The sequence below is a fragment of the Octodon degus genome, unplaced genomic scaffold (genome assembly GCF_000260255.1).
Source record: "Octodon degus isolate 3935 unplaced genomic scaffold, OctDeg1.0 scaffold00221, whole genome shotgun sequence".
NCBI classification, from domain to species: domain Eukaryota; kingdom Metazoa; phylum Chordata; class Mammalia; order Rodentia; family Octodontidae; genus Octodon; species Octodon degus.
In genome coordinates this window covers 617988-630878 of record NW_004524797.1, presented here as the reverse complement: position 1 = coordinate 630878, position 12891 = coordinate 617988, and the positions used below count along the sequence as shown (strand labels likewise).

Sequence of the window (12891 nt, the reverse complement as noted above, 5' to 3'; positions counted from 1 at the left end):
TGTATTGACTTACGACTGACATGTTATTTACCTGTTGTCATTTACTCCTTTTTCTCCTGTGTTTAATTGCTTACCCTATTTAGTTGGTTGCTTCTGATCTCATTCGTGGAGTTCTGATCATTTTCGTCACTCTCTAGAACATCTTTCAGTAGGCTGTGTAAGGTTGGCTTTGTCATCATGAAATTCTTTAGCTGTTCTTTGTCATGAAAGTATTTTACTTCTCCATCAAACTTGAAAGAGAGTTTTGCAGGGTATAGTAGTCTGGGCTGGAATTTGTTTTCATAGAGGACTTGAAGTCTGATTCTGGAGGGGACAAGGCGGAGTAGGGGGGAGAGGCTGCTCTCCCACACACTCATTGGGCCTGGACTAGGACTGTATCTGGGGGTTCCCAGAATGTGACAGAAATTTCTACTCTGTGGTTGGGGTGTGTGTGTGGGGGGTACTACGGAGTGGTGGGGAGTATTCCAAGGGGGTGAAAGAGGGTGTCACCCACGCTGTGCCTGGGCTGGGACCAGTAGGTCATGCCAGCTCAGGGTAGCCGGAATCTTTCCTGCACACTTACCGGGCCTGGGCTAGGACTGGATCTGGGGGTTCCCAGAATGTGGCAGAAATTCCTACTGGGCAGGCGTGGTAGGGGAGGTGCTGCAGAGTGGTGGGGTGTGTCCCAAGGGGGTGGAAGAGGGTGTCACCCAGGTTGCGCCTAAGCTGGGACCAGTAGGTCCCGCCAGCGCAGGGTAGCTGCCTATCATCTCTATAGAAATGGGAACTAAAATGATTTTTGTTTTTAGAGGAGAAAGCTTATTTATTTATTTATATGCCTTTCCATCTTTTATTTTATTTTATTTTTTATGGAACTGGGGATTGAACTCAGGCCCTTGCACTTGCCAGGCAAGCGCTTATTCTACTGAGTCATCTCCCTGGCCCCTCCATCTTTTATTACTACAACAGCTTCATGTTTTATTTAGCCTCCTGACTGTGCTTGTGCCTTCAACACTTTCACCATGATTTTCTGCTCTTCAATAAGGAAAGCGCGTTTCATCCTATTGTGGACACACTCGGCATACATGGAGGCCCCGTGGAGCCCCCATAAGCCCTGCTGACGTGTTTCTTTGTTTCAGACAATCTCCTAAGAACTTTAGGCCACACAGCTCGAACCTCTCGAAGTCTGCCCAGGCACACACCATATGTGGATTTGGGGGCCTTCCCAACCTTCTTGGTATATACGTAAACAATTCTATTTCCTGGGGCTTGGGACAGCCTAGTTTTGTTAGAGGCAGTGTTGTAGGAAAGCCTAAGACAATATGTCAGGCGCTGGAGCGTTGTGAAAGCCTCTAGATACCGTACCCGGAAGAGGCGAGGAGAAGGCTTAGGTATGGTAAAAATAAGCAACCTGAGGTATCAGTCTCAACAGGAAACAGGATCCATTATGAGTCTCAAGCAAAGAGACTTTAATGAAAGGACTACTCAGAGGAATAACAGGGATGGGGGAAAAACAAGAGATGGTGAGAGGCCCGGAGCTGGCCACGGTGCGGGCCAGCAAGGGGAAGCATAGATGACCATTGTCCAGCAAGGCCTGGGACTGTAGGGGGACAGAGGCCCAGCAGGAGCCTTGGACTTGGAGAGCCGAAGCTACTGCCAGAGGGCAGGTGTCCCAGCGGGGAGGAAGTAAAGTGACACAGTGGTCTTCTTCCCCCTGAGCCCCCAGTCGCTTGCCAGTACCTTCTACGGCATCACCTGGAAGCCGGCCAACAAGGGAGCTGGGAGATGCAGTTTGCACGATGAGTCTCTCAGGACACGGAACAGGACAGAAAGGGCAGAGACAACCTGGGGTCCAGGAAGCGCAGCAGATGGAGCCCTCAGCACATTTGCTCGATTGTACTCTGCTAACAAGATGAAAAGTGGTATCCGTGCTTCCCCAAACCTGAAAGGGTGCATCAGGAGGCCAGCAGGGCTCCCTAGAGAACAAGTTCCTCACGCCCCATCCAAAGAGGCCTGCTGCTGTTCAAGTCCCACCACTGTTGCTCTTTCGGAAGTCAGACCCAGTGCCACCCGATCTTCCAATTTTTCTGAAGCCACAAACCTGTTTTGCAATATAATGCTTGCCATTCTTGAATGCTGGCAAATTATTCCAGGTTTTTTTTTTTTTTTTTTTTTTTTTGGTACTGGGAATCAAACTCAGGCCTGGTGCTTAGCAGGAAGGCACTCCAGCTTAAAATCATAAAGGTGTCAGGGTGTGACAGTCCATGGCTATAATGCCAGCACTTGGGAGGTTAAGGAGGATAATGAGTTTGAGGCCACCCTGGGCTGCATTGTGAATTCAAGGACAGCCTGAGCAACACAGTGAAATCCTACCTAAAAAATAAACTGTGACGGCAAAAGAGAATATGGATGAAACTTAAATGTATATTGTAAAGTGAAAGAAGCCAATCTGTAAAGATGTCATGTTATCTGATTCCAAATATATGATAGTCAGGAAAAGGCAAAACTATTAATGCAGTAAAAAGATCAGTGGTTAACAGAGGCTTGGGAAAAAGGCAGGAGATATAACTGATGGAACACAAGGGATTTTGAGATAAACTTCTGTGTGTTACTGTAATAGAAAATGTCTGAGGGCTGGCCAAATAGCTCAGCAGACTGACTCACTTGCTCAGACAGGTGCAGAGACTGAGGTTCAATTCCCTGTGTGCCGTGCCGGTCCTGCTCTGGGTGCATGCTGAGATGGTGACTGAAACTGGGTGTGGTGGTGGTGAGGCTGAAAACAGGATGATCACTACAAATCTGAGCTCTGTAGTGAGACCCTGTAGTCCCTGTACTAAAGTACAACAAATAAATAAATACATAAAGTATGGCATTATGTATCTATCACAACCTACAGATCTCTAAAACACAAAGAACAAACCCTAGGGGTTGGGATATGGCTCAGAGTAGAGGGGGAGCCTACCATGCTCCAGGGCTTGGGTTGTGTCCCAATACTTAAAAAGAATTAACTCCAATATAAATAAATTATGGGTTTTAGTTAATGATAATATGCCAAAATTGGCCCATCAACTGTAGAAAAATAGCACCACAATAACATAAGCTACTAATAGCGGAAACTGGGTGGGAGTAAGATGAGGTGTACATGAACCTGATTCTTTCTTTTTTTAAAATACACTAAAAGTGCTGTGGCCAAATGGAATGCATCCATGCCTGCAGGATCCTGCTGAATTTAACTCAGCTATTTTATAGATGGGAAAACAGAGGCCCAGGAAGGGAAGGGTCCCTATCAATTGAAACTAAGGTGAGACCAAAACTTCCCATCTCAGAGGACTGGGGTTCTCCTCCCACCCCCTCTCCAAAGCCTTCTGCTGTGGAATAAGAGGCCCTGACAACTACAACGACAACCATCAATATTGATATGCTTTGACTCCAGGTGGCCTGGGCAGGTGGCCTGAAATGCCCTCCAGGTAAGGAGAGCCTTCAGGAGACCAAAGACTCTTATGTCTGTGTTTGTTTAGCCAGAGACCAGGCGCCCTCCCAGTGGCTGGCTCAAACTCACTGAGTTGCATGCAGAAAGGAGTGGACACTTGTGTCCCTTGTGTGTGCATTAGAGCAGGACAAGACCTGGGTCAGGGCGCCATTTGCATGGCACAAACTCAGAGCTCAGGGACTGAGCTGTGATGACATTTGATCTGGGAGAGTGCTAGAAGATGCCTCTAAACCCCTTTATATCTCCTCTCATCGGGGCTATCAAATAGGCAAGACCAAGTTCATTATTCTCATTTTATAAATAAGTAAACTGAGGAAGAAGAAGCTAAGCAAGTGTTTTATGCCAACAGCCAAGGAATGGCAGGCTGGGGCTTGCGTCCAGGCTTTCTTTTATTTTATTTTTTTGTTTTCAGGCTTTCTTTTAAATATTGAAATGATGTTTGGTGGAAGACAAAACAGAACTGTATTAATGCCACACTCCAGTTGGCAAATACGTTTGCTGGGAGGGTACAGGTTAACATTCTGATACTATTCTGTGTGCATCTGAGGGTTGAACAAATCAGTAAGTAAGCTGTGGATAATGGGAGCCAAATTTCTCATGATGAGAGAAAGAAGAACTGAGATGTGTGCCCAGGGAAAGACTTGAATGAGCCCTATGTGGTAAGGTAGAGCTGGAGGGACTATTTGAATTTATACTTCTTTTAATATGTGTACAGATAGATACAGACATAAATATGGGTGTGTACATGACTTACCATAAGTGTATTCATTTGTAGACATGTACACCATATTTGTACGCATATATAGACTGAATATCTCTTATCTGAAATGTCTGAGAGCAGAATTATTTCAGATTTTGGAGTTTAAGTTTTTAAATTTTTATTAGAATATATTTATGGGGGCTGGTGAGATGGCTCAGTGGTCTAAAGCACCTACTTAGAACAAGCTTAGCAAAGCACAGGGACTGCGGTTCAATACCCCAGCACCACATGCCAAGGCTGAGCCGACCCCCCCCCACACAAATAAATAAATTTTTAAAAAAGAATGTATTTATGATACACAATGAATACATTAATTGTGGAAGAGCATTTTTGAATTTTGAATATCTGCATAGACATTACCATTTGAATTTCCTTAATCTAAAAATTTAAAATCCAAAATCAAGGGGCTGGCCAGATGGCTCAGTGGACTAAAGCACCTGCTTAGGCAGGTACAGTGACTGCAGTTTGATCCTTGGTGTGCTGTGCTAGCCCTGCCCCTGGGGTGCACTGAGACTGTGACTGAGACTGGGCACGGTGGCTCGTGCCTATAATCCTAGCACTTGGGAGGCTGAAAATAGGAAAATCACTACGAATCAATCTGTGTAGTGAGACCCTGTGCTAAAACTACAAAATAAAACAAACATAAAAATTAAGCCCATTTATGAAGTCATATTGTACCAATGGTAATTTCTTGGCTTTGATTACTATGCTATGGTTACGTAAGAAGCGAACATCAGAGGAAAGAGGGTGAAGGATATAGAGGAATTCTCTTCTAACTTCTGCGATTCTTTGCCAAATAAAAAAGGTTTTCAAAATGAAAAATTAAAATAAATTGTGTTTGTTGCACAAACAGGTTGGTAATCAAAGCTGAGGAAATCCAAAAGCTACTGAGACTTTGCCCCTGCTGTATAGTTCTGCCACATCCACCACCAAAATGGGGCCTCAAGTCCTCAGATCTAGTCGACTTTGCCTTCACACTGGTCTTTCTGTAACTGAGAGGGTAAAGTCAGATAAGGCCACATTGCACAGATGTGAAAACTGAGGCACAGAGCTAGCAATCTGTCTTCTTATTGAACAGACAGGAAGCCAACGTCTAAATAGGTGAAAGAACTCCTGGGTTCCCATCCTTAAAACTCTCCTGGCTACCGTTTCAGGGCAGCTTCAGACAAAGCTTAAGTTTAGGTGGTTCAAGAAGCCAACAGAGAATAATTCTCATCTTGCCCCTACCTCCTTCTCACCTTTGAGTTAAGCAATAAAGTTGAAAAGATCCTTCAACAAACAAATCCCTCCTCATTACAGAGTCCACGGGTGCAGGGCTCTTGGGAAACCTGAAAGGCAGGCTCCTGGAGAGGAGGGCTGTCCATACACGCCTGTCCTGGTGCCCTCTCCCTGCTCCCACTCAACAAGGCCGAATGCCCGCCTGGGGAGCAGCAGCACAGTGGACCTTTGGGTCCCCAGACCCCTGTGGAGGGACCACCATTCGGTAGAGGGAGCCACAGGCTTCTAAGAGCAGGCTTCTAGGAGGGCACCTTGGCCAAGGAACGCTTCTGTATTTCAGAAATGGGTTCATTATGGGTGTTGGAAAGTGTTCCAAAGAGGTGGTTGTCAATGGGAAAAGGCATTTCTGGGATCAGGCACACATGGTTGACCAGTAGCCTCCAGGATAGAAACCAAAACCAGAAAAGATGAACCATTTTCTCTTCAAATGAAAAATGAAGCATCCCCTTTAAAGAATGAATGAACTGGATTAGTAAGAAATGATTTTGTTCCTGAAACTGGGGTCAGAAACTCTTGGTGACACTTGGCTACAACAGGAGATGGAATTGTCTTAGAGAAGGAAAATGTTTGCTTAAGTCCTAGAAAGGAAGAAGAGACTACACTTTGGCATCTTGTTTGAGAGGTAGTGAATAGTTTCTCCGTTTGCATAAATGAAATATTAAAACTTTTTGTTCAAGAACCCTGTATCTCAGGAGAAAGGAATGCAATCATTCCAGTAATTAACCATTTCCCCAAGAAGCATGGTTTGTATCATAGGTGAACTTCTCATTTTGATCCTCTTGGTTCTTGGAGAATGTAGTGTTTTGGTTTTCTTTCCTCCAGGGCCCCATGGAGGGCAGATGGCATTGACAAGAAGACCTTTGGTAATGTCAGAGTCTGAGGTCTCAACTCCTGGCTGGTGAGCTCTTCAGATTTGAAGTTGCAATGGGTAGGGACAGACCTAAGCACTGCTGTCACATTAGCCCAGGCTTGGACCCTGGTCTCCCTCGTTCTGGCTAACCCTTGAAGAACTGGGGAGTCCTCTGACCCTTTGTTTCTGTTCTTTAAGTGGGATGAGAACTCTTATGTAATGCACAGAGTTCCAGCAGTCTGGAAATGCTCAGAAGCTGTTCTCCTCAAGTAACTTCTGAATATATTTATTTGTTCTTAGGCAGTTTTATTTTCCAGGAATATGTGTTAATAAAAGATACCTTTTAATTTCCCTCAGGCGAACAAGAATATCTTTCTCCCTGTTCTTTTAAATAATTGCAGAATGGGGCTATGGAAAAATTGGTTTTAATGTCAGTTCTCAAAACATCTGGCAGGTTAACTGGCTCTTTCTACTCTGTTTAAGGTAATCACAGGGCAGCTCTTTCGACTTCGCCTATGTAGCAATTACCATCATTTTAATTGCCTAATTAATTGTGGAATGAATTGTTTAATGACACTCCGTCTTGCTAGAATATAAGCTTCATGGAGGCAGGGACAGCAGGACAGTGTCTGCCTGTTACCTTTATGGCTACGCCACTTACACAAGGGGTTGGCACTTCTACGTGTGTACACACATACGTAGTAAGCACAATGTAAGCACTATCATAATTCTTTGATTGCAAATGTTTGCCCTTTGAAAATAAGTTTTAGGACCAGCTAAAAGTTAATCCTGACTCTGTACAGTAAACGATCAAGAGGAGAAATAGAGTTTTGAGTTAAAAATCAGATATTTTATGTACTCATTCACTTAGTCATTATTTATTTGGCCCTATCTGTGAGAGCTGGGAAGTCAGGCCTGAGGATGGTACTCTTCACGCCGTCTGTCTACAGGATCTCTGGTCAGGCCAAAGAGACTGACATACACATCAGCCCCCGGAGGGAAGCCACCCAGGCCTTGTAGCTCAAGGCTGGAGGCTAGTTCTAATTCCAGCTGTGCTTTGAACTTGTTCTGCGGCCTTGGGCAAGTCCTTCCCCTCCCTAGGCCTTTGTGCCAGAGCGGGAAGCTTTCATGGGATCGTGGTAGCATCTGACCCTGTGGTCCTCATGTCTTCCGATTCTCTGCAGTAAAACAGGTCTCCCGTCCGGTTCCATGTCCCGAAGCCTGTGCGACCTCTACAGGAAGGCGCGTGAATTTCATCCCTGGGCAGCACTAACTGCCACCCTCATCAGCTTGCCTGGAGTCAGGGCCCCTGGGAGTAAGTCAGACATCTGCATCCTCCCTGCTTTGGCTATGTAACCTGCGGAGAGTGCTGGCCACTGTCCTGGCCTTGGAAGCTTGCACGTGCATCAGAGGAGCTACGTATGGAGGCCTGTAGGCTTCCTTCACCTCCCTCCTGTGGTCTCTAGGCTGCTAGGACGAGAAGAGTTGGTGCTTTCCAGTGCAGCATTTCCTAAATTGTGTTCAGTGAAACATCAGCGTTCTATGGGGCAGAAGTGGGGTTCGGGGGTTGGGGGAGGCCCTGGGGGAGGAGTTGCTCCAGCCTCAAATAACATTTAAACAATTAAATTCATTCAGAAACACTCAGGATGTTTACTACGCTCATTGCATCTTGAATTTCTTGGAGGGAAAAGGTAGTGAAGATAAACGCACACAGTGGCAAAAAGCACAGGCTGGGCTTTGAGTGCTGGTGCTGTTGCTTTCTTTCTAGGTGTGTGACCAAGCCAAGCTCATTAACTAAATGAGCTGCAAATCTCATTGCAGTTCAGAGAAAAAGTGGAAGCCGCCTCTGGGTGCTACTGTGGGCATGGAGTTCCGCTCTGTGTGAGCTGTCCTGTGCAGAGCCTTGGTGCACACCAAGTGTCATCAATGTGCTGCTGGCAGTGTTTTGTGGAGAAATCGGCGCCTCTCAAGACTGTAATATTCCATGAACACATCAGCGACCCACCTGCTTGTTCCGAGCACTTTGCTGTCTTATTATCCACACGCTGGAAGACTCCTAAGGACATCTGCTGCCCCCATTTCTAGGTGCTCTAATCTTGGAATCTTGGGACATGATGGGAACAAAGTTTGGGTGCCAAATACAGGTTCTAGACACTCAGATGAACCCAAGAAGGGGCAGAGGCAGGTGTGGCCCAGCAGAAGCATGTAAGGAGGAGCTGAAGGAAAAGGCTAAGAAGGGGGCTGGTGGGGCTGGGGGCTGGCTGGTGCCAGGATGCAGGATCTAGGCTTTACCCCAGGGGCAATGGGGACTTGGGCTAGGGGTCTCTGAACTTGGCTGCTGTATGGAAAGTGCCCAAGCAGGCTGCTTCCTGTGCTGCCTTGTCACCTCCAAGTAGGCATCCAGGGCCATCCTAGAGGGTAGCAGCAGGAGCAGCTTCAGGGCTAGGAGACAAGAGACTCAGGTAAGAGTCTAACTTCCCACTTCACACTATGCACCCGGGAGGCTTCCTTGTTTCTCCATTTCTGTCTACACATCTATAAAATGGAGTAATCATATGGTTGAGCAGCCCAACCCATCGGCCTGTGGCGAGGGTTCAGGGAGACAACGTGTTTCAATAAGTCCTGTGTGTAGTCCTGGGGAAGATGGAGGCGAATGAATACTACAGGATCTCTGCCCTTGAGAGGCTGTCGTCTGCTGGCTGTACTTGCTGAGCTAAGCCCTTGAAGGAGCCCTTGCCTGCTATGGGGAGGGAGGGGCTACAGAGGAGAAGGGGGCATTCAGAAAGTTTCAGGGGAGGGATGCGGTCTTAGCTGAATCCTGAGACACATTTAGGAGATAGTGGGGGAAGAAAAAGGAAATAGGTTTTCCAGGCAGAGGAAATAGCACAAACAAAGTCATGGAGAGATGAAATGCCACAGTACATACGGGCAAGTGAGTAGCAAGTGGTATTATTAGGATATTAATCCAGGGTGTGGAGGAAGATTTAATGGACAGTATTGCTGGCAACCATGTTTGCACTTAAACAGAGAACATAGTGTAAAGCTAAAGAAGCAAGGCTCTAATGAGGGAATTCAGAAATTAGCTAGCAAAAAGGTTTTTGTCTCCCCTGAAGTTGTAGCAGGGACTCTTTGGTACCTACGATAGATTGTGTTAGTGGTGCTGGGAAGATTGCCGGTCCAAACACCAAGCAGTGGGATACCCTCTGTAGCCTGCAGACTAATGGAAGAATTAGCCATAAAAGCCAGGGGATTTAGAAAGGAATCTTTGGCATTCCCTGCATGTGCAGGGCTGGCTAGGCAAGGAGGTTCCCAGAAGAAAACCAGGGAGACCTTTGCCCTCCTCCTGCACTTAGGTGAAAAGCAGAATTAGAATAGGGCCGACTGAGTGATCCGGCTATTGTGCTTGCACTTCATGCCTCGCCTTTCAATCTGCCACAGTGCAGAAGGCTTAAGGCATGCAGCTCGGGAGGCTGGCGGTAAGCCCCAGCCATGGTCTGGGCTTTAGGGGAGCTACTGCATGCATACAAGCCTGCACCAGGGAATTGGTTCTGTTGTGACCAGGAGAAAGGGGCTTGGCTACAGCCCTCCAGCTGGTAATGAACACTATGCGGCCAGCTACCATTGGAGGAAGAGCCTCTCAGCCTGTTCCTCCAGGCCCCCTGGAGACTCGGAGCTTGGCAACTGGTACCTCCTCTCAGGAGGCCCAGGGAGGAGAGAAGCACACCTGGAACGTGGGATGGAGAGGCAGAGCCAGGGCCAGGGTCCAACTTGAACTTATAGTACTGTGTGATGTAAGATGAGTCCATTCACCTCTCTGAGGTGAGGCGTTTTCCAGAAAATATCCTTCCCTGTGTAACTTCAAGAGCACATAAACATTAAATGGGAAAATATGTGTGGAAGGGCTTAATGGTAGCAAAAAGAGGTATCACTACCTTTATTAAAAAGGCAGCAGGGATCTAATCCTATACTGAGAAGACCCTAAAGGCTCTACCAGAGGACTTTTAGATACTGTTCAACAAATTCAACAAACAGGGCTGGTGAGATAGCTCAGGAGTCTAAAGCGTCTTTTTAGGCAAGTGCTCAGGGACTGCAGTTCAATCCCCAGCACCACATGTTGTGCCAGCCCTGCCCCCAGAGTGGGCTAAGCCAGACACACACACACACACACACACACACACACACTCACTAAGTTCAACAAACAACATGATACAAAACAAACAAATATCAGATTTTCTTTACACTAATAATGAATATTCTGAGAAAAAAAATCAGGAAACAATTCTAGAGAGTTTATTTTATTTATTTATTTATGTTTTTTTGTGGAACCAGGGATTGAACTCAGGCTCTTGTGCTTTCCAGGCAAGCATTTATTCTACTGAGCTATCTCCTCCCCAGCCCCAGGAAACAATTCTATTCACAGTATTTTCCCCTTCAAAATTAAACAAACAAAGAAACAAACAAACATTTGTAAAGGGATGCCCTGGAATCTTTATGAACAAACTATATGATGTCTGAGTGGTGATTTAAAATGAAGAAAGCATGAAATGGGTGTAGGTAAGGGTGAGACAAATTGGCCAAATGTGATTGATGAGCAGGGTGGTAAGTGCATGGGTGCTGATTGCATGATTCTGTTTGTTTACATCTTCCCATAGTAAAAAGTTAATTCAAAGGACATAGTATTGGAGTCCGATTGACTGTCTTCCCTAACATATCTGTATGAACTTCCATCTCTCAGAACTTCATGCTCACACTTTTAGGGTAAACAATAATAGTACCTGGTTCGTGGGGCTATCAAAATGACCATATGTGAAAATGGCCATCCATGCATAGCACATGGCAAATGCATGGCGAATCATGATCCATCTTTTGGAGAGCTTCATCAGTTATCACTTGTCATCTGATGGATGCATCTGGGTGCTCTGGTCTCCAGGGCAGTGGAGGCTTATCATCCTCTAGGTTTTTCCAGTGGTTGGTGGGCAATCAGTGCGGTGGGCTCTCCTCATGGAGACAAAGTGAGCTCATGTCATGTTCCTACCTTTCCTCCTTTTCATCTGGGAGAGCCAAGAATGGGTGAGCAGAGTGCATGTGGATTGAGCATTTTCTCAATACCAACCACTGAGCTGTATAGCTGTTAAAAGTTAGAGCTTTCATGCAGAGAAGTTAAGAAATGTGCAAGGAGTTGCATAGCTAGTGGATAAAGAGGAAAGAGGGAACTGGGAAGTAACCGAGAGGGGAATGAAATATATAGAGATGGGAAACAAATGACTCTGAAGGAATGGAAGGGAGGGTGGAAGGGGTATCAGAGAAGAGGAAAAAGAGGGATTAGGGAATAAGAGCCCTCTGCCTTGGTGTGGGGAAACGGGAGGGCAGAAGCAGCCAGTCCTTCCTTCTCCCGGCCCTCCAGGGAGGCCCTCCACCCCTTAGCTTCTTGGCCAGGAGGGTTGAGAGAGGTGGGAAGATGAATCTGTTTGCCTGTAGGTTGTGTTTTCCCAGCAAGAGAAGACCGGTCAGCACTGGGGGGCGGACAGCACCCTGGTCACACCAGCGACTGGCTGGCCTTTCCACATGTTTCCTGGATCTTACTGCATGGTGCTGGACCTGAGCCCTATGCACACTCCCAACTGCAGCCTGTTAGGTTAATGTTCTTCACTGGCTTGGAACTTGACCTAAAGGACCAGAGTGTGGCGTAAGGTCTCTCACCAGGCAGGCACAGCATTTGGCAGGGCACCTTTCACCCCCAGTGCTGGGGAGGTAAGCCCAGGCTTTTAAAAAGTATGAGAGAGGACCCTTCCCACAAAGGCTCAGGGACTGGAGAGATGAGACAGACATATGTGAAATCCTTTGAGAGTTATAGGAGGTGTGTGGGCTAAAATGGGCCAGCAAGCCAGGGAGACCTGCTCTGAAAGCCTGACGGAACCCCAGCCCTACCAGAGATCAGTATGGGACCTTGAGACAACCTCTTCTTTGCTATGAACCTCCATCCCTACAGCTGTAAAATATGGATGGCCTGCTTGGCCCACATGGTTCCCAGAAGTCCTGTGAGCTCTTGGGGGATGATGGGTGTGAACACTACATGCTGTGTCCATGTGAGCCAGGCTTATTCTTGAGTACCAGTCAGGTCACTGGACGGTACTTTTCTGTTGGACTGTCATTTTTATTCAGACATGACACACGGAACCTCCACATGAGGGCATCCCTGGATCTCCTCCAAGTTATTGCTGAGCACATTATCTCTTGCTCTGTCCAGTGCCCATTGTGTGAGGCATACTTGTTCAGTTATTCTCAGGATATAACATGGAAGAAAGACCAGTGTCTCTTGAAAAATGTCATTAGTTTCCTTTATTTTATTTTACTTTTGAGAAAGTGTCTTGCTATGTAGTTCAAGTTGGCTTTATCTCACTATGTAGCCAAGGCTGGCCTTGCTTGAGCTCTTGGCAATCCTCTTGCCTCAGTCTTTAGTGCTGGAATTACAGGCAGGTGTCACCATGCAGGATGTCTTGTTGTGGTTTGAGGGAGTTTTTTTTTTTTTTTTTT

The 12891-nt window shown here is 46.4% G+C and overlaps 1 pseudogene; it reads right to left on the bottom strand.

The window, feature by feature from the left end:
* The window catches only part of LOC105744080, a 6591-nt pseudogene extending 3879 nt beyond the window's left edge, over positions 1-2712 (bottom strand).
* Between the last annotated feature and the right edge of the window lie 10179 nt (positions 2713-12891).